Raw genomic sequence first — 21,746 nt, forward strand, 5'->3', positions numbered from 1 at the left:
GACCCCTTTGGTATTTGTGTTCTTAGAGTAGTGCGACAGGTGCAAAGGCGGGAGGAGATGAGACGGTGAAAGGTAAGCGGTTGGTGAAAATGAGCTCTTTGACGTGCCGAGAAAAGATGTCTGTGGACCAGGTCTATTTTAGCATCAATTTATTGATAACTTCATGTCCCCATTATTATGGAAATGATGGGCTTTTGGCTTCATACAACAATGATAATGCATACGTTTGTATATTGCGACTCTTAACCTATTGGGCAACAACAGTATTTTCCTTCTTGGAGAAGCCGCACTGCACTTTTCCTCTTCATTTGGGGAGCCGTTTTTCCTCACGCACCACTGTGATTGGCACGGCTGTTGAAAGGTTATGAGTCTGGCCAAGACAAGAATTAATCATCACACACATCCAAGTTATATTCTACTTCAACGGACCCTTTTGTGCATATAGAGCTGTGAGCTATTTCTAGATTAGCAAAAGTAATAGATGCACTTGGATACACTGTTATTGACCTTGCACACAGCATTTTGTTCTTTGTGCTGGATTTTGCGATAGCGCTATTAAACAGGAGCCCTACAATTTCTGAAATGTTCTATGTGGAATGTTTTATCATTTTAATAGCAAGTGTACTTAATTGCAACTCATCGTTGCATTTTTCTGCAGAGAAAACTGTTTGCAGAATACTTGAAAGTATAATGCACATGCATTTTGACTGTGTACCCGGAAAAACAAACTTGGTCTACAATATAGAATAGAATATTCAAGGGTTCACGGAGAAAACAAACAACTCATTCAAGTTAATTCATCACAATTATACCCACACAGGTGGGGTACGTTATTCCAATCAACTGATTAAAGACAGCCAATTAACAACAACATGGTCATATGCGGCATAACCTTCAAACATACATGGAGACTAACTCCTGAGTAGATGACTTACATGATGATAAAGAACAGCTTACTCTGTGTTCAACGAGAGCTGTAAGATATATATATATATATATATATATGTATACATACATAATATAATTATCTTGTCAAATTAAAATTGAATTAAAACAATTCATAACTTATTTTTTTCTTTTTATGATACATTCTTTCAAGGTTTTCATGGAAATATGAATGTAAAGTTAATATTGAGACACGATCAACATGGCAACCTTTCAGGTGCCCTTAACAAAGCCCTAAATCACTGAAAAGGCAGCGCCTATAACTTCCGCAGTGGGGGCAGTGGGCCAGCCTGAATTCTTAGATAACATCAAATGGGCCTCGACTGTCGGTGAGTTATTGCTGTGTTCAAAATGACTGTAATGTACCCGTTCTACTAATCTGGGACTCAGAGTCCACTTTGGTAATGTTAGCCGCGGGTAATATAGCCATCTGTGGAGGAAGAAGCTCAGGAGATTTTAATACCTTTACTATGCTGCTGGTGGTAAATGGAGAATTAACAGTTATCTTAACATGTTCTTATGTTCTCTTAAGAACCTGTTCCCTTCTTTTTGTTCAGCTGTTTAGTGTTGCCTTTCTAAACCATTACACGGTTATGGTTATATATTTTACATGTTATGATCTTTTTGTTTGAGATTGATTGAGATTTTTCTATACTTTATTATAGTTTGTAACGACTTGCTTCCTGTTGGGTCGCCATTGTAAATGAGAACTGGTTCTCAATTGACTTATCTGGTTAAATAAAGGTAAAACAAATACAAATATAAAATGGGTGAAATGAGAACTTGCAGGATTTAAATGTGAACTGGTGATCTTTAGTGGGCCATCAGTACTGCTGCTGTGTCAAGGAGGGACCCAGAGTGTGAAGCACTTGATTTCTCCTTAAAGACTGCTTTAGTACCTCATTCACCACTGTGAAAATCAAGGCCATCCTGAAAGCAGCTCTCAAAAACGCTCTTTTTAATGAATATTAGAAACAACCACAATATTTAAACCTGCATCATTTAATGTGTCTTAAGTTTTGTTTGATGACCAAAATAAAATCTTAATGATAATGCACGCGCGACCTGCTGGAACTGTCTTCTAACGATCGATTCAGTTGAGCAATTAGCGAGCCAGCTGTCTCTTGATCCCGACAGTATCGGTTCTCCTGCTGGCAAAAGGCCCTGTGTATATGTAATCTTCAACCTAATTATGTGTATTTGTTGTGGCGTCTGGGCTCATGAAGTGTTCTAGAAACAATAGGGTGCCATTAGATCAGAGTCCTTATTAGATTAGAGATCCTCTCTGGTTGTAATAGAATATTAACAGTGCAACAGCAGTAGTTCTAACCTTCACTTGTTGTCAAAACATGTTTTTATTGTTCTTTTGATTGTTGTTTAAAACACTCTCCCGCTGTGTTACACGCCACTTCTCACAACGTACAGACAAAAGGTAGCAATGCTCTGCTTTTCAAAGATATTCAATCTTTAGAAAAATAATCTGAACGGTAATCACTGTCTTTGTTTGTCTTGTTTTACTTGGGAAACTGATTTTGTAGTTATGACAACAGTTATTTTTATGTATCTGTTGCAGCATAGCAGGAGACATTTCTATTTTTGTGGTTGATTCATAGGATCAGTCTGCAAAATCACTGGAGAAACATGACAATTATTTTTGTCTAATGTACAAAACAAAGGCTCTGTGATGTGTATATGTATGGTATGGCTCTGTTATTCATAAAAAACGTGCCTGCCATCATTGGTGTATGGATTATGGTGTAAAAGCCACAGAGATGTTCTCCTTTTACGAACTCTCTGAAAACAAAAAAATCATGTGTGTGTTCATGAACATGAGATGCCCTCTTTTTTTGCTCAAGTAATTGTGCCCTGCTTCATTAGGCCCGTGAGTTGTGTTTTAGAGGCTACAGCTGGGAGATTGCTGACAGCCCCTGGCTGTCCTAGCAAAGAAGAGGGAGTAAATCACAGAGACACAAAAAACTAAATACTTCTCAGCTCAGCATCCCCTATGTAAAACAACAAACAGTGAATGTCGAAGATATCGTTACCAAGCCTGCTCGTGAAGTGTTATTCAACAAATCATATAGGTGCTTAAAATAGCAATACATCTCCTTGTAAGAAACAAATGCTTGTTAAACCCAACTCCTCTCTAAAAACAGCACTATATGACCTTAACTCAAGATGTTGAGTGATGCCTTTCTGCGTAGCACAGTAGGAGGAGAGCCATTTTTTACTTTTCTTTCTCAGACATTTTCATTCATTCCTTTATTTTTTGAGAGACATCTTCAATCTCAAATAGTCAGTTTCAGTGACATGTAATTCGTAGGCATTACTGTGTCCCTGACTGACGTTTTGCTTGAACAAAAATCATTTTTTATGTTTTTTTATGTAGTTTTACTGCAGTCTAGGCAAAAAAAAAAATGTAAAATATATAAACAACCTCAAATGGTTGAGAGTTCAGGCACCCGGGGATCTGTGAATTATGTCATTAATGTCGTGCTGTATAACAGACTCACTTTGTCAAATATGAGACATTACCTCCGACTGATTTCTACCAGTAAAAAGTCCTAGCATAGTGTTTGATTGTAGGACCCTGTAGGATAGGATTCATAAGTGCTGATGCATATTCTAATCTTAAAACTTGCACACTATGCATTCCATACTGGTAACAAGAAATGGTGACACGAATAAGCCACAGACTGAACTGGCAAGTGACTGGATCCCGTCTGAACTCAATTAGACATCCTTGTAAAAGTACGAACATAGTCGCTGAGGAACCACGATAGATTTTGGATAATGAATGACGTCTTTGTCAATGATGTAGATTCCAGCTGCAGAGGATATAAATAGCTCTCCATTCAATATGGAAAGTATCAGTTGAAACCATTTTTCATCACAAAAACATCCAGACACAGGCTTCCCCACAGCTAAATGTGAGCACTCTGACAAATTTGCTCCTGGCTCTACAGAAGTCCTGTTGTTCAAAGTTTTCTAAAAGTAATGGACACATTACCTTGCCTTTATGTTTCCTCCTGCTTCTACATTCAGCCACACCCCTTGCCCCTGCCCACATACAAATTTTTATAGGAAGCTTGAACCACAGCACAAGGTTAATCAATGTGGTAGCTGGCAATAAATTAGGTTCAAGTGACATGAGAATGTCCATACCTGTCTCTGTTGCTGGTGATCTGTGATTGGTGACAGCAGGCCCGGCTCCCTGGCTGGTGCTGAATCATCTGGAGCAGCTGATTTAGTTACGGCAGCTCGGACAGGGCCAATCTATCAATTGATCTTGGGAGTAATGCATTATCAGCTTGGGTCAAGTGAGCCTGGGCAGAATATAGCCACAGCCAGAAACCACGGCAGGTGAATACGGGCATTTCAGCAGGCCCATGAGCAGCAGAGAGAAGGATTTAGGGAGTGTGATAGCAAGTGTACGAATCTCACTGTTAGCTGAATGTGGCACATCAAACTAAACGGGGGTTGTGAGGTAGGATGATCACCAGGGAGAGACTGATGGCCTTCTTGTGTGTTTGCTTGTGCAGTCCACATCAGATCATATCTTCTTGACCTGCAATTGTCTTTATTGGGAAAATAAAGGTACTTGAGTCAGGACAAATACTATAAGAGAGAGATAGTGAGGGCAGCCAAAGCTACTGAACTTTGAGCATTGGAAGGGAAGGTGTGAGTAGTGATCAATAGTGAGCTCCTGGGCTAAAAGGCCATTATATACTTATATCTTAAAGAAGAACTGTTTAGATGTCTGAGAGAAGTGAAATCCCCTCTCCCAACAGTTGGGCATGTGTTGTATTTAATACCATTTTTTTTTCTCAACAAAACAGTTGACTGCCTGTGTTCACGAATGAATTGCATCAAGATACAATCTACGGTGCTAGTTGATACAAAAAGAAAGTTTAGTAGAAGAGGAAATGTTAATGAACTCCTAAAAAGCTTTCTTAATTTTTTTTTGTTTAGGCACAAGTAAAGATAACGTCTGCCTGTTACAATACATGAATGAGGCAATGTGGTTGTGTAAAACGCCTCTTCCCATCTGAGACCATCTCGTCTCAGCCTGGCGAGATAAACCACACAGTCAGCAGTTGCCCACACTGTCTCTCCTCATTGTCTAGAAACCTCCTCACAATGAATTTGTACCGAACAAAACCCGACACTGCCAAAGTACCGCCACAAAACAAGCCTGCTGGGGTTTTTAATCATTCTTGTGTTTACACTGCAACATGATCTCAGTGTCACTAAAGTTTGAAGAACAAAGCTGAACAAAACAGACCTGATCAATACCTCTTCCGTCTCCTAGCTCCGCCGATGTGCTCCACTGTCCATCACCCTAAGCTGGCTGAAGGGCACAGCTGTAACAGATGCAAGGAGGCTGAATTTACCTCGACAGGGTTTTCTAAGGCTAATTGGCTGTGTGGGGGGCATCAAAAATGATGGCAGTGATAGGTTCTCTCGCAGGGGACTAGGTATTACTGTAGGTCAGAATTTAAGTCCATGTCTTCTATGTTTGGATTTAAACTGTCGCTTGTGTCTTTGTCAAGTGATACGTTTCTTTAGAAATGTTGTTTATCTAGAAATGCTGTAATAAGAATCCATACAATAGCCCAACAGTAGCTTAACGCTGAATTACTAGTATAATAATGTATCTAGTGTGATTGCAGAGACAGATCATGCTAATCAAGGGTTTTAAAGAAAGTCAGATGTCGATATTCTTTTACTTCATTTTGGCCAAATGGTAGATGTAAACGGTGTTTGGGTAGACATTAGGGATTTGGGCCGCTTAAACATCTGTTGTCGCTTCTGAAAAACAATATAAACGTAGATCTTGTCTGTGACCTTTGAGTGGTGAGGTGAGGGAAAGCTAACACAAAAAGGAAAAGAAGGAAAAATATGTTTATTTGGTTTCAGTCTGTATCTTTTTCACTCACATTCCTCCTGTTTGTTTCCCCCAGAGTGGACTTAATCTATAAGTTTTCTTCTTCTGTTCGTTTTTCGTATTATTTTCTAAAAATATACTTTCTGCCATCTGGAGTTTAAAAATCTGCCGCACGCCTTAGCTCAAACTTATGACAATAATTAACAGCGTACAAATCTACAATGATGGCCAGATCTCACTGCTGGAAATATATTAAGTTCATAAACTCATATTAAAAATGTCTTTATTAAGAGAATGGCACAGCAGAGTTTAACCAATAAGCAATCTACAGCACACCAGTAGAGATGTGTGCAGCGAGTATCCACTCGAAGGAGGAAATCCACCAAGATCCAGGGTGTTAAATACAAATAACATTGAACAATCAATGATTTGTGTGATCCTGTCCATTTCTTATCCTCACTAGTAGGCCATAGATGTTCCCTTATTATTCTAAGAGAAGCATGTAAATGTTGCCGCATGGTATTCATTTGGTACTGGTTTTAATGTCGGAGTTCATCAAAATCTTCATTTAATGATTAGAGAGCAAGTTTGCAGTACCTCCTCTCTCATTTCAGTGATTCCCTTTGTTTATTCCTCTCTATTTTTTCCAATTGTCCTCACATCATGGTCCTTCCAGACTCAGCACTTACACCCCGTTAAGTGTCCCAGGCCAGGCAATAAATCATTGGTTCCCCACAGCGTTCCATGGCCTCCCTCCCATCTGTCAACAACTAATGCATCACACGACAAGCTGCAATCCACTGTGCACAAACCACTCACTTTGAACAACGTGGCTTGCTCAGCCATTGAAGGCTGGCTCACAGACATAGCCCCTGTAGAAGATTGACCAGAAGGCCCAGGTAAAAACTGTAAGTGTATTTAAGGCCCTCTGGAGACTCGACAGACTACTTTATTCTTACTAGTCAGTCTGAGAACAAGTTGGAGAAAAGTGAAGGAACATGACCGAAAGCTCAAACAGGCTTCCTGCTGTGAAACATTCACCAAACGACCCATAAGGTGTAAAGATCATCTCTTCCTATGCTGCAATATCGCCGAGCCCCACTCCCATTCAGTTATATTGGATTGCATTGTTTTGAATGTTCTTTCAATGCCTTCAGACAAAATAATTGTAGGTCATCAACTATGAAACAAGTAGCGCTGGTATTGTTTTCACCTTTTCAGTATATGTGTGTGTGTGTGTGTGTGTGTGTGTGTGTGTGTGTGTGTGTGTGTGTGTGTGTGTGTGTGTGTGTGTGTGTGTGTGTGTGTGTGTGTGTGTGTGTGTGTGTGTGTGTGTGTGTGTGTGTGTGTGTGTGTGTGTCATCCCTGCAAAATGTGGGCCTGTAGACACTTACTGCAGCGGTAACGACCACTGAAGCGGTTTTCAGTGTTTGGCTTTGGACAGATTGTGTGATCTGGATTGGGAAATCAGTAGTATAGCATGTAACAATATGGGGACGTTGACTAAACGTACGTTTTAATCATTTAATAATACTTAATAAAACTATTACAAATGTAAAAATAATACATTTGATTTCTGAACTATATCTTTTTTGTTTCTGTTCATTTACTCATTATGGAAGGAAAGAAGAAAAACATGCCTTGTGTACACCGCCGTGCAAGGATGAACTGATTTTGATGTTTAAAAATCATGTTCACATGCTTGTGAACGCAATAACTCAGGAAATGCCCTCGGTGAATTTCTTCACATTTGTCACAAACATGCACTTGGACTCGAGATGAACTGACTGGAATTTAGAGGGCAAAGGTCAATATGACCTCACAAAACACATTTTTGGCCGTAACTCAATAATTGATGGGCAAATTCTGACATGTTCACACAAATGTCTGTTTGGATGATGTGATGATGTGATGATATTTTGGACGGGCGTGGACGTACAGAACTACTTGACTGGTTGGCCGAGGCGTACAACCGAGAGGCGTTTTTGGGCCATGCATGCAAATGTTGCAAACCTCCGACTACAATAGATCCCGCAGGCACTCTTTTTGGTTGAGATTTAGAGACGGTGCTGGCCATTTGAGTAAAGTTTGATTTATGTCTGTGATATTGCCATAACCCTTTTGATTATGCTTCTGATATAGTGCAATTATCCTGTTGGAAATATGTATGTGAGAAATGCTTACATTACAGCCATTTAGCAGACGCTTTTATCCAAAGTGACTTACAATTCTATCACATGTCTACACCGTATAGGCACAGCTACGGGAGCAATTTTGGGGTTAAGTGTCTTGCTCAAGGACACATCGACATGAGACTAGCAGAGCCGGAGCCGGGGATTGAACCGCCGACCCTCTGATTGAAAGACGGCCCTGCTATTCACTGAGCCACAGTCGCCCAAATGCTGTTGCCCATCTGCAATAATGCTTAAATACAAGGTCTACTGTGCTTGGTAGGTATTATAGAGTGTAATTTTGCCAAAGAGTAGTTAGTCTGCTGTTCAATCTGCTCTTTTTAAAAGGCAGCATTAAGGGGAAAGACAAACAGAGAGCGAGACGACGAGGATGGAGGGAAAGAGAAACAAAGTCCAGAGCCATGTTTGTGGTTTAAATGAGTTAGAAGCAAATCCACAAAGGACGTTCTTCATTTTCTTGTTTTTTACTTTTTATAATTTCAGTCTTATATTAATATTACTAATTTATATATTAAGTGGTTGTAGAATATTTGCCTCAATCTAATCGGGACATTTGGTTAGCCCTATATGCTTATCATTCAGTTTAGGTCATGTTGTATCCATAGCCTCAGCTTCCTGTTTTGTGCTGACATTAGCAGGAACTGGCATGGTCTTAATGATACCGGTGAGTATTTTTGAGAGGCATAGCGTCGATCCTTTAACTCCCTCAACCTCTGAATAGGTGGATACAGTTGTACAAAGGACGGTTCTGGGTGCTTATCATAGAAGTCAGGTGCAGCTCATGTTCAGAGGGATTTTTATAGAATGTTTGTTTTACACACGTATTCATACAGTTTTGCTTGGACAGATCAGAGCAATTGAATCCTGCATGATGTTGCAGTGTTTGTCAAAAGCCTGCCAAATTTAAAATCCCAAAACCATAATGATCAAGATCTGTAAGAAAACCCCCACTGATCCAAGGTCATTTGGACTTGATCATTGATGTAAACTGGACCTAATGATTGTTTGGATCCTCACACTGCATTACAAAGTTTATTTCCCCCTAAAGTCTATGAAATGCTCTTTGTAACACCTCCTCCTGCATCTGAAAACAACACGATACGGCTCTTGTCTAGCCTGTGTGCTTACCAATCGTGCAAGCAGTAGCTATAATTTCACCCAGAGAATACTGCCTGCCATGCTCTCCATTCCAATTACGCTCCGCTGTGGCTCGAAAAGAAACGGAATCCTCTGTAGGCGGGAGCAAGCAACTATCATAACATGGCTATCAAAACGCCCTCATGTCACCATCTCCGATTGAGGTGATCAGATAAATGAGACTTTAATTGGGTTTTTTAGGCTAACTCATATTAGGAGATGAGATAGAATTATCCAGAAACGTATTAATGCAATAAAAAGCTCTCAGATCTGGCAGCTATATTGCATTAGAAAGCTGCCTGCCCTTCTCGTGTTTCCCCCCTCCCTCCACTCTCAATGGCTTGCTGTGTTGAGCACTGCTAACGTGATTGACATTGATAGCTGGATCAAACTATAGAATCAACCCTAATATTATTCAGCGAGCAGACACGAAAGCAAAGACCTGTGATCTAACTGTATTAACCGCTACATATGTTAGGGTTATGGATGCAGGAGGCTCAATGCTTTGGGAAATCAAGCGTGCAAGCCACAATTTCCCAGTGGATGTGTGACCTTTGTGCCTTTCATGTGCAATGCTGAGTGCATGTGCAAATCCATGTATACGTGCACATGCTGGCTTGTGCATACTGATTCCTCTTGATGTTTTTACATTAATTAGGCATTATCGTCAGTTCTGTTGTCATTGCCGACCAGACACTCATATTGGTCCACAACCGTTTTTGAGGAAAAGGGAGTTAGTCATGGAGGGTGTCATGTAGCAGCGAGCAGTCGTGCATTCTATCCTAATAACACGCTTTTCAACTACGATGCTATCCCCACGGTTATCAGTGAGAACAATTGATGAAAAAAAATGTGCCTGGTTTGATGAAGCCACTGTAAAGTAAAAGTGTATTTACATTTGTCTTCACACTATCAGTTGGTGGAGATTACAAAATTGTATCATTAAAAGCAAATGTGTATTTTGCCGACATCTCAAACAGGCTGTCAGCATGGTGCTCTACTGTGCCCTGTGTAGATATACAATTAGAATTCTAAAATGTATGACTCTTGGGATGGGAAATTACAAAGTCAAATATAAAATTGCATCCTCACTTTTCAGTGTTTTCTTCCCTGTTTCTTTCATCCCCCACTTCTGCAAGGTAAATAAAAGTTGCAAAGAATTGTGAAGTCAACTTCTTGCATTTGTGGACTTTCCTGGCAGAATTTCTGACCCGGGTCTTTGAAAGCTAATTTGCAGAGAAGCACAGAAATTGGCATGCGGTCTGGCACATATTAGGTTTTTTTGCATCCATTACTCCTCTTGTTCCATCTTACTTAGACTTCTCTCTCTTTCTGTCTCTACAGTCACATCCCGTTAACCTCTCTCGCTTCTCTCCTCTCTGTGATTGAGCCGCTTCGTGAAATGTACTGGTGCCCCAACACAGAGCAATTCCCCTTCTCATGGGAAACATCCGACTGCCATTTGAGGCGTCACGTCAGACGTTTGTATTGAGTTTCTGTTCTACTGTCTGCTTTGGATGATGTATACCAGCCTTGAGACCCCTCTGAATTCCACAGTAATTGTACTACTATCTCTCTGCTGTCTTTAAAGCTTTCTATTGGTCCGGTCCAAAACAAAGGGAGACCCTGAAACAAGTGTTGTAAGTAGGGATGTGGCACTACACTTATTTTCACATTATCTCTAAATGATTATGTCTATTTAGTTAGAAGGTGTGAATAAATGTTCTCTTCATTTTGTCTTTATTTTTTATTTTCGATTACTAATCAATTTAAAATGTATCCAGTGACTTCATTACGTTCAATGATGAAACCGACAAACAGATGGAGCTTGTATCATATTGATTTTTTTGCCTCCCTCTCATTTTTATTATATTGTTACTCTGCAGCAGAGTCAAATTTCATTACACCCTCTGGATCCATATAACAGCACAAACTCATCTTCGTGTCACAATTAAAGTGATTACCTGGACGGAGAAAAGGTCTGAAATGCTTTTTCATGGCTTCTGGGTGATAATTCCCGAAAGTACGGGGGAAATATGGGTGACTCTCGTGTCAGGGAAGAATGGTGCTGTTTGAGGAGGCTTTATAGCTCCTTGACCTTTTAAAGATATAGATTGTTGTTCTGTTAAAGCATATACACCCAGTTATTGCCTGTTCTTTTATAATGCATTATTGATTTTGTTCGGTTTATTTCTCTATTCAAAGGCCAAAAAAGCACTTGCATTTGTATCTCAGAGTGGGCATGAACAATTAGTTATTTTCTGTTGTATCAGGCCTCTCTCTGCTCTGCAATTGGAAGTTTAGAACGGATCTTGACATGAATCAACACTGATCGGTCACAAATTGACTGTAATTGTTGCTGCCACTGAATTAGGATGCTTTGGAATTTGTTCTTTCGTAGATTTTGAACAACTTGATTTTCTTCATGGATAATTAACTTGGTCATTATTGATGTATTTCTTTGTTTAAAGGAAAACAGGGTCATCATTTAACAAAATGAAAACATTTAAATTGTTTCAAACAGATCTTAGAGACACAACGTTCACCAGTGTGCACCAGCTCTACCATCTTGTTGTGTGGTTGTTGCTGCAAATTGTCTCTCCAGAGGGCCCTCCCACACAATCACACTTATGCACACTTACAGTCTCATACGCTTACACAAAAACGATTTATTCCTGTACTTTATGTTGCTTCTAAGAAGTTAATTATAAATGAAAAACATTTTCGACAGTACTGTTGCCTGCTTAGTAGCTTCTCATCAGTCAAAAGCTCCCACATTGATTTGAAAACCTCCAGAGACCCATTATGTTGTTTAAGTGTACACAACTGAACTTAACATGTCGATAAATATGGCACGTAACAGAAATTAAATGTTTTCATTTCATAGTAAAGTGAATCTCAATAAAACTATTGAAATTCCGGTTTGTTGTTGAAGTTTTCCAAAGTAACTGAGGCTACTTTATGATAAACAAGACCGTTCCCTGCAGATTGAGCTAAACCCATATTCAACTTTAGTTCTGCCTCCATTTGGGCCTTCTCCTAAATTGAAGGTGATGTTGAGATGTTGAGGCTACCATCAGGCCCTTTTAAGCTACAGTTCAATATCTGTGTCACCCAGAAAAATTTGAAATCCAATGCACGCAGAATCGTACATTTTGAAGCGCATGAGGCATACTTTTTTTTATGGCAGCATAAATATTAGCACAAGCTTCACTGCAACATGCTGGTATATTACTGACCTTGCATATTCTATGCTGTTTGTTAAGGAGCTGCATGAAAGTGAGCTTGGTGTTCGATGAGGTTTTTTTGGGTCTTTGGCGCTAAAAATAGACATCCTCGTAACAAGGGCCTCATTTTTCAAAGCATGCAAGTTCTATATCTGTGTTTAAGACTTGCCTGTATACACAAGTAAGTATGTTGGTATAAATCAAACATATATAATGCATGCACACCTGTATGCAGTGAACAATGATACATTCTACCTGTTCTACAACCATCTGCTTGTGCAGAAAAAGGCTAATTTGCATAAGGAAACACCCTCAATTGGCCTTACATAAACAATGCCCTTTAAAAAGACCGAGTATCCTGAATGTAAGGCGACTTGTGAAACAATTGAGCTTCTGAGAAAGAATAGCAGCAGCTTTAAAAAAAATAATTAGGTTGAGGCATTGTTAACCCTAACCCACCCAAATGGATATACTGCATAAACACACCAAATAGATATAAACAGGAGAGCAGGTGAAAAACACAGTCAACACAGTGGTTCTAAATATATGCATATGTGGACACACAAGAGCAAATGTATATATTATACATTTTTTAAATAAGTGCTACCTCACAAAACGATGTGCTATTAATGAGGCTGCAGGTCTGCTACTAAGCACAGACTAAATGCCTGGTCTGAATGGGCACGGTTACAGGATAATGATTCATATTCATATTGACCATATGTTGCCCAACCAGTAGACACAATTTGACATTTGGACCTTTTCAAAACTTCCACAGTACATTTTGCTGAAATTAAGTTTCACAGTACATATTGCATGTACCTGATGTGTCGTATTACGAGGCACTGGCTGTCCAAACTACGGCCCGCGGGCCAAGTACGGCCCGCGGCCCATTTTTAATTGGCCCGCAGCAACTTCTAAAAATATAATGTAATATGGCCCACACTTGAAACTTGCGCTTGACTGTATTGTACTTCTTAGTTTCACCACTAGGTGGCGATACTGTGTTGAACAAGGCAGCTTCTCCACAAAATAAGAGCAATCAAAGAAACGTTTAGCCCCGGATGATGACACGGCCTACACTGGTGCCGAGCGAGAACAGAAAGTTAAATGGCAGTTAGCTCAATAAGAGTATTTTTTTCCGTGCAAACAAAACACAAGAAAAAGTCACAATAGCAGCCACGAGGTAGCTCAACTCATTGCCCGCCACGGGAAACCTTTCTCAGATGGTGACTTCATAAAACAGTGCCTCACTAAAGTCGCAAGTATAATGTGCCCGGAATAAATGCAGGAATTCAACAACGTTGGCGTGTCCAGAAACACAGTTGTGTGGCGAATCGAAGACTCGTCAGCTGACCTAAACCATCAAGTGTCAGATAAAGCTCGTGCTTTTGCTTTTTACTCCATTGCATATGATGAGAGCACAGATGCCACAGACACCGCACAGCTGTTCATTTGTTTGCGGGGAGTTGACGATCATTTCTGCATTATGAGCTGCTTGATTTTAGGAGTCTAAAGAGCACAACAACAGGTAAGGACATGTTTAAAGCTGTGTCAGATGCAATTGACAAGATGGGACAAGCTGTGTGGAGTTATAACAGATAGGGCTCCAGCTATGAAAGGCGAGCGCAAGAGAGCGGAGGTGAGGCTATTAAAATGCAGCGTATCACCCACCAAGAAGCCCTCTGTGCTAACACAGTCCAGCTTGGCGATGTGATGAACACGGTTGTGAAAACTGTCAACATAATTCGAGCACGAGGGTACTCTACTCAACTTCAATGTTGCGCGCAGTCCGAAGTCAAATGTGCTCAAATGTGGCGGCTGGTCAATAGAGGGCAATAGGGCGCCGCCCCACCTTGAGCCACAACAAATAAAATAAAATGAATAATAATAATAATAAACTATACAAATTGTCAATATTCGTGTTTTTGAAATATGGAATCACCCAGTAATATGTGTAAAATATGATATCTGCGGTAAATATATGCTTTTCATGCATGTCCTCTCTGCGTGTGCACGTCTCAGCAGCTCTGTGGCGCTGGAGAAACTGCCCAAAAGAGCAGTGAAGCAGTTTAGCCAATTTCTGATTGAAGATATAAATGTGTGACATACAATTTAGCCAATCAGCGCCCTCAAATAGATTCAGCTTGGCGCAGAATCGATTCTGCCCCAAGCTGCGCATTCCCGTCCGGACGAGTCTCTACAGGCGGGTGCGAGTGCCAGCGCGAGCACTACTCCTCCAAGACCCGTTTGAGAGGAGAACTTTGAGGATAAACTGCAGTGCTGATGTCAGATCAGCCTGACCTCACAATCAGACAGCAGACTAGCAGGAAAGGGAAGCAGTACATGCGAAGCTACTAGCTGTAAATAAGACGTCCTGACGTGTTGTCAAAGTGTTATTTTCTGCTTTTTTTCATGTTGGAATAAATGTTAAATATTTAACTGCAAAGTAGCAATACGTGTTTGATACCTTAATTTATTTAGCATTAAATCATACTGGGATGTCCCTGTTGCATCTGAAATTGATTGGATGTGGCACAGCCCTACCTAGAACATGTTCCACCAGCTGCCATGGCTTTCAATATTTTTCTTTCATTGAGAGAGACATCGAGCTGTTCTCAACTCCCTTCTATTTGAATAATGAGTCTGTTCGGCTCAACATACGTGAGCAAACATCTCTGTTAAATCTGAACAAAAGCACATTGAGAACCAAATTTGATTGATTTTGCTCACTTTAACACACTAGGGGTGAGGCGATCGGACCTGAGTGGCCCAGCCCTTGGTATATTTTTCTGTATGTGGCCCTCAGTGAAAAACGTTTGGACACCCCTGCTGTACACAGACTGTCATCTAGTTTAATGGGAGGCTTAATAAATTGTTCAAAAGGGTAGTGTGCTCTCTTGCTCCATCTGTCATAGATTTAAGTGTAGGAATACTGCAGCGACTAAGTCCATCCTGGACATTACTCAGGCCAGAGTCTTGGACTGAACATATTAATTGAATATCGGTGCAGATATATATATGTTCTTCATAATATATTGCACGTTTGTGAACCATGTTGCAGGCCCTTGCCCTTCAGCCAGGATACAATTTGGCACTGTCTTCTGGCATTACAAAACTGCACTTATTGACCTGATTGGGTCTGATGGGCACACTTTGTAAAGCCATAACTGCTTCACCTGGGGTCTAGTTTTAATTAAATTGTATGTCTGTGTCCAAATTGTGGGGGGGGTGTGTGTGTGTGTTTTGAAACAGTGGGAGGTCCAATGTAGCTTTTACAATTTTCTTTCTTTCCCTGCAGTTTTCCTTATCTCAAGTTAAGCACAGTAACAAGTCCTTTTTCTTATTTCCTCCACCTGATGCTGTTTTTCAAGTGCATTCATATCCTCAGAGAATACTGAAATGGTGATGACCTAATTTGCATGAGAGGATTTGTAAAATCGGGCCAGAATTGGAGTCTTCTGCTGTTAATCTTTTCGTGTGTGGTAATGCTGCCCTTAGTGGATTGTTACCTGTGGCTCCGCCTTTTTCTCCCTCTATTTTCCCCCATGTTTGAACCATGAACCTACACAAATGCACACAAGCATGACATAGAGAGAAAACAATCAGCTAAAGTTAATTTGCACTGGACAATACAGGACCTTGTATTTCAGAGAGGGTTCATGAAACAATCATTGACTGCAATGATTGAAACAACTTTGATCAGTTTCTTTAATTGTTTGGTGAAATTTGGTGATCTGTGTTATTTAACTATCCCTATCCCAATAAAAAAACTGAATGTTGAATGTGCTTCATCACAAATTCAGAGCCTATCTATGATTGAGGGATTGCCTCCCCTCGGCTCCACACAACCGTACAAAGTGCAAACAAAGGTAGCAGTGCTGGCAGAGCTAACGGTGGGGAATTGGAGGGTGGGCATTATAACTTAACCAAGTGTAATCATGTATGATCAACGTAAATGGAGCATGTGAAGATTCCCAACACTAAGTATGTGAAAACCCGCCCGAAGATGTGTGTTGTCAGTGAAACTGGAGCTGTCAGATAGTTTAACCTTACAAGTGCCTTGGCTCGCAGCACAGTGGAACTCCAGAAACAGTCTGAGGCACAGCTCACAACGTCAGTGAGCTGTGCCGTAAGAGAACTCTCCAGGCTGGTGTTGAAATTGAAACAGTCCCTCCAGGAATTTTTAAATTTGCAACCCAAGAATTTGTTTTCAATCCACACTTAATCAGAAAGTATTGCATTGATTTGCAAGTTTCTATAAATCAAAACAGTTTCTGCTTAAGTTTGTTGCAGTTTACACAATCAGTAGTATGTTTAAAGATCTGTCATTGGATGTGAAATCATATCCAATTGATCATCCTTTTTCACTCCCTTTAGCCCCTTATATTTGCCAAATATCGTGTCAGATAGTAAACATTTGTTGTGTTACAGTTATGTATTAGAAATGGATCAACCTCAACATTGTCTTTTGTTTTGCTGACATCTTACTAACAAGACACTTTTAAATTCTGAATGTTACTGGATAAGGATAACATTTTTTCCTTTTTTATTTTTTTATTGTTGGTGAACATGCTCCAGTTTCAAGCAGATTACAGTTTTCTACTTCACAATGAAATATAAATGATAAAACCATACATGTGTGCCTTGTGTGGTGTGTCTTGACTGCTTGCCCTTTGACACCTAGCTGCATAAGATCGGATTGGTTGATGTCAATTCAAAATATATAATTCATTTCAAACCCATTTAACAAAATTCCTACAAACTGTACTTTTAAAAATCTGACAGTGAAGCGTGCCATTTGTTTAGAATCAATAGCATTCCTGCCCTATGCATGTCTGAGAGGTGGAAGTGGCATCACTTTTATTTTGAGGAAGGCTTTTTTTGGTCAATCTAACTGCCTCACAATGATGTATTCCTCTCACAGAGTGAGCTGATCTGTTCACTGTTCTTGCACTTGTTCTGCAATGGTTGCTCTCAAATCCTCACAGTGCAAAGTTCCGCTAAATGCAGCACTTACACTTTTGCATTTTAGAGCTTTTATTTGAGTGTGCATGTAAACATAGCCACTCACTCATAACAAACATACCGTATGCACACAGTCAGGTTGAATGTGTCCACATGTCACCAGCCAAAACCGTATAGAAACCAGACAATCACCTCTACTCCATTTTGATATGTACACTTTACTTTGCTTTTAACGGCTGCTTCACATTCTCCATTCAACCAGCATGTTCAGGAAGTTCATGAAAACCAATGAAAGAACCTCTCAATTGAAAGTATCTATTTACAGTGCAACAGTAATGCTGCGGTGACACATTCAACATTGGTAAACAGACAAAAAGAGACCACAACATATAAATATGATATAAGTATGATAAGATAATTTGCCAAAGTATCTTCTCAAGGTAACGATACCAATAAAGAACGAGGCTAGTTGTCGTTTCTTCACACCGATGCGTCTAATCTTTCAATGCCCTATTTTGCACCTCCAGGAAATTGGAGATTTCTTTGTGTATTATCATAATCATAATCACTTTGTGTACGTGTCCGTCGTGTAATGGAGATAGATCAGTGCAAGATGTAGAGCAGTCCTTGTTTCTCCCAGGAGAGTTCGAGGGCCTCTAGTTTACCACGGCATAAGCATAGAAACGTGTCGCGAGGTGAATCTCATTCAACAGACTTCAGCACACACCACAGTTTTTCTTTCATTTGATACAAAGAATCTCAATGCGTGCCTAGCTTTTATAGCCTTTTTACAGTAGACACAGGAGGATACATCCTATGAACACAACAAGAAGGCTGACTTCAATCTGACAAAAACAACAACAACCAGATGTTTGATTTGCCTGCACTCTAAAGAAAATTGGAACCAAATGGGCATATGATTGGCAACAGAAGATTGTTTACCCCACAGGGCCTGACTGAAAAGTCCTGAGTGTCATTTTAAGAGTTTTACATTTGAACGTCGAAATCCTAACTCAGCATTTCATGCACTTTTATATTGTTTAGCATTACAGCTTTCATGATAATTACTGTAAAATAATCATCATTGTGCAGCAATGCTTTGTTAGGCTCTTTATATTCGGCACGTCTCAGTGAGATATTTTGCAAGCGACCCGACAACAAATTACTTAAAATATATACAAGATCACAACTAGGACAGAGCAGTCACAAAAAAACATAAATCTCACACACACACACACACACACACACACACACACACACACACACACACACACACACAATAATTAGACAGTATACAAAAACATGAAAAACTAAAACAATGAACTTGAACAGATGAAATGTGTCTCTTACTGTAAATTGCATTGTCATTTATTCCATATGGAAGGTACACTCTTGGGGTGGCATGGTATAAGGAACTACCTAGGCTGTGATGCGGTGTCATTTTTATAGCTTTGAATTAATCTAAGGATGTTAAATTCTTGGCAGCTTGAAGAGTAAAGCTTTGTAAAGGAAAACATGGGTGTGTAGGTACCTTCTATCTCGACAATAATGAATGCAACATCCAACTTAAGATGTGAATGGAATAGCAGTTGATGACATCCAGATGTTGAGTCCACAGGGTAGTGGCAGCAGTATGAAAACACACTATATATTCATAAGAAAGCATTAGATAATGAATAGGATTTTAGAAATGGTTGTTTTATGCCTATAAAAAGCAAACCTGCTTATTTACAGCATGAATCCATTTTTACTTTTCTAGTATCCACTTGGCTTTTAAACACATGCTGTAGCCTAGTTGACAGTCATTTCCAAGCCACTACATGCATCATTGTTGCAAATTAAGTAAAATCTTCAAATCCTCTGAAAAACTGGAATAACACAAGCCTTGTTCACAAGCCTTATTCAACACATTAATGTGAGGGCAAATTATCTGTGCATTTTACTCAGAACTCGACTACAGAAGACTCACACTTACATTACTATAATTACAAATGTCCCCAAAAGAGCTCTCTTGGTTTACATTGCCTGCAAATCACTTAATGCTGTTGTCATGCCTGTTTCCCCTCTCTCTCTCTCTCTCTCTCTCTCTCTCTCTCTCTCTCTCTCTCTCTCTCTCTCTCTCTCTCTCTCTCTCTCTCTCTCTCTCTCTCTCTCTCTCTCTCTCTCTCTCTCTCTCTGTATCCATGCCAAAAGCTGTTGTGATGCGAACATGCCACCACACAGGCAGCTACAGAGGGACATATATTATTCTGCCCTGTGGGAATGAAGCACCGGAGTTACAGAGCATTTGGACTGTATAGGATTAAGCCAACCCTATAAGGGGAGAGGTTTGCTTTGTGCATGTATTTACATGTGAACCTTTTACCTTGAACAACAGATTAGCAAAGGAAACCTCACAAAATATGATTCTTCTCTTTCTTTACATTGACATATGTGTAAAATGAATGCATTTCAGATACAGAAATATGATCAGGGAGGCACTGTGGATCAGTGGTTGACACTAGTCCTGTGTTCATCATTCGTTATTCAGGGGGTTGTGCAGCATTCACATAATACAGCAAAAAGCAATGGTGTGAAGGTCAAAGGATGTGTAGAGTGTCAACACCGGTGTCTCAGGTTTGCACAATGTTCTGTGTGATATTTGTATTATGCAACCATTGTCTCAATCTTTCTCTAGCCTCTTCAATTTGGTTTTAGTTCCCTTACGTTAACCCATGCATACAACTTCACTTGAGTTGATTATGAATAAACATTATGAATAAACATTTAGCAATAAACATTGGAAGTGAATTTATTACAGATATGTACAGTGTGAGCTTTATGTCCAATAAGGTGCAACCAATGTTATATGGGCAGCACAGATGTTGCATGCAAACGTAATTCATAACAGATGCATTACTAACAGTTTAACTCGAAATTCATTTTCGAAGCTTCCAACACAAAACCATACAGCAGGGATGCTGTAGTTTATCTCCAAAGTATTTTATTTTGTCCACCCCTGTACATCAAGCATTTGCATATGAGAGTTATTGCCAGAAAAATAATACCTATACCAATTTCAGACTGTGGTTCTATAGTTCATTTGTGATATGTTCATAGTTGTACCTTAAGTTTCATTCATTTCAGTGCATTCTTTTTATCCGAAACAAACATATTTTTTTTTAGTATTTGATGCGTGAGACTGGAGCTCACTGCTCTGTTTATGCCATACGACTTGTCACTGAGAATATACCAGAGTCTTGGGTTCACCCAAAGAGCCTTCAGCCAAACAAGGGCCGTGGGTAAACAAGCAAAGCGAGAAGGGAGTGAGAGAGCGGGAGAGATAGGAAGCCAGCGGCGCAAGACATGCAGAGGGGGAGGGGGGAGGGTCAGGGGGAAGCTGCAGCTCTTGTGACCTGCCTCGGGGTTACTGCAGTGAGAGAAGATCGCTAATTAATGCCTTTAAGAGGGCCGTTCTCATAGAAACTCCTTGTGGGTGATTACTCACCTCAAGGCCGTAGCCTTCTCAGATGGCTTGTGCCCACTCGTGGCCCTCAGACACAGTCACACATGAAAGCCTCATCAAAAGCCTCTTTTACTTATCTCATTAATTGCAGTGCTGGCTTCATTAGCAACATGAGGCATCAAATGTAAGCAATTGTGAAGTGAAGCGTTGTTGTTATTTATTAAATTAGAATTGTGCTTATTCGCTCTGGGGTGAAATGAACACGTCTCACCTTCGTAACTGTGGAAATCATGCACAATTAAACAATATTATATTGACAAGCACAACTCAAAGCAGTATGTGGAGGCTTCCGCTGGGCATTTAGAAAAATATTAAAGGAGATGAGTGATGCTCTGTGGCAGCTACAAATAAACACATCTCAACAATGGGGAAAGTTTCATATGTTTAGCTCTCTTGCATTTTTTTGCCCATCAGCTAATCATGGAGAGCTTTTCTAGTGGAGATTAGTAAACACAAATGACAACTGAACATCTCCCCTCTTGGCTCCTTGTACATCCAAGGCGATGTGAATGCTTTGTTTTGCCGACAAGCCTCATTTATGGTTTGAAAAGCATCTATGGAAATTTCCGCACTCATTATAAAATCTGCCGTGAATGGGAACTCAACAAGAGAGAAGAAGTGAGCAGAGGCGTTAACGTTTGTAAAAGTCCCAAGTTGACAAAAGTATTGAGAGCAGATAGGGAAAAGGCTGGAATAACAAATAGATCACGTTGTGATTACTGGTGCGTGCTTTTAAGGCAATATAGTCACAAGCTCTTTCACGTCAACTAGCAGGAGATATAAATGCAGGCTTTGTCTGTGCTCTGTCAACTGTTCAACTGACTCACACTCTGAAAAAAGAACCTGCTTCAGGAATCTTTGGCTTTTAAGTACCAATTTGTGCA

The 21,746-nt window shown here is 40.0% G+C and overlaps 1 protein-coding gene across 1 annotated transcript in view; it reads left to right on the forward strand.

Annotated features, from left to right (window-relative positions):
• The window catches only part of ctnna2 (catenin (cadherin-associated protein), alpha 2), a 270,824-nt gene that overhangs the window by 75,101 nt on the left and 173,977 nt on the right, over positions 1 to 21,746 (forward strand). The window lies entirely within an intron of this gene.

The sequence above is a fragment of the Melanostigma gelatinosum genome (assembly GCF_949748355.1).
Source record: "Melanostigma gelatinosum genome assembly, chromosome: 11".
NCBI lineage: Eukaryota > Metazoa > Chordata > Actinopteri > Perciformes > Zoarcidae > Melanostigma > Melanostigma gelatinosum.